A 1451-nucleotide genomic window follows, 5' to 3' on the forward strand; every position below is an offset into this window, starting at 1 on the left:
GGTACACCCACAGCGCTGCTAGGGAGGGAGTTCCAGGATTTTGTCCCTGTGGTGTAGGTACACCCACAGCGCTGTTAGGGAGGGTGTTCCAGGATTTTGTCCCCTGTGGTGTAGGTACACCCACAGCGCTGCTAGGGAGGGAGTTCCAGGATTTTGTCCCCTGTGGTGTAGGTACACCCACAGCGCTGTTAGGGAGGGAGTTCCAGGACTTTGTCCCCTGTGGTGTAGGTACACCCACAGCGCTGTTAGGGAGGGAATTCCAGGATTTTTTTCCCTGTGGTGTAGGTACACCCACAGCGCTGTTAGGGAGGGAGTTCCAGGATTTTGTCCCCTGTGGTGTAGGTACACCCACGGCGCTGTTAGGGAGGGAGTTCCAGGATTTTGTCCCCTGTGGTGTAGGTACACCCACAGCGCTGTTAGGGAGGGAGTTCCAGGATTTTGTCCCTGTGGTGTAGGTACACCCACAGCGCTGTTAGGGAGGGAGTTCCAGGATTTTGACACAGCGACAGTGAAGGAACGGCCGATATATTTCCAAGTCGGGATGGTGAGGGGCTCGGAGGGGAACTTCCAGGTGGTGGGTGTTCCCCATGTGTCTGCTGCCCTTGTCCTTCTAGATGGTAGATGTCGTGGGTTTGGGCGGTGCTGTCGAAGGAGCCTTGGTGAGTTGCTGCAGTGCATCTTGTAGATGGTACACGCGCTGCTGCTACTGTGCGTCGGTGGGTGGAGGGAGTGAATGTTTGTGGATGGGGTGCCGATTGAGCAGGGGGTGGGGGGCTGCTTTGTCCTGGACGGTGTCGAGCTTCTCGAGGGTTGTAGGAGCTGCAACTCATCCAGGCAAGTGGGGAGTGTCCCATCCCACTCCTGACTTGTGCCTTGTAGATGGTGGACAGGCTTTGGGGGGGGGGGGGAGTCAGGAGGTGAGTTACTGTGTGCCCTCCAGCCTGCTTGAAAAGGGCTGCAAGAGTCATCAGCGACTGTTCCACTGGTCAACACTCAGAGACCAGCCGTATAACCCGAACGTCATTTCAATTGTTCCATCATCGAATCTTTTCCCTTGAACCATTGACTATTACCCTTGAGCAGAGTTCCTCTATTTCTGCATGTTTTACTATATTTTTGTGGTGTATATATGTGTGTGTGCATGTGTGTGTGTGTTTGTGTGTGTGTGCATGCGTGTGCATGTGTGTGTGTGTGCGTGTTTGTGTGTGTGTGTACGCATGTGTGTGTGTGTGCATATTAGTGTGTGTATACACGCATGTGTGAGCATTTGTGTGTGTGCATGTGTGCTTGTGTGTGTGTGTTTGTGTGCATGTTTGTGTGTGTGTGTGTGTACACGTGCGTTTATGTGTGTGTGCACGTTAGTGCGTGTGTGTACACGCATGTGTGTGTATTTGTGTGTGTGCATGTGTGCGTGTGTGTGTATGCATGTGTCTGTGCACATGTGTGTGTGT

This window comes from Carcharodon carcharias, chromosome 27, assembly GCF_017639515.1.
Source record: "Carcharodon carcharias isolate sCarCar2 chromosome 27, sCarCar2.pri, whole genome shotgun sequence".
NCBI classification, from domain to species: Eukaryota; Metazoa; Chordata; class Chondrichthyes; order Lamniformes; family Lamnidae; genus Carcharodon; species Carcharodon carcharias.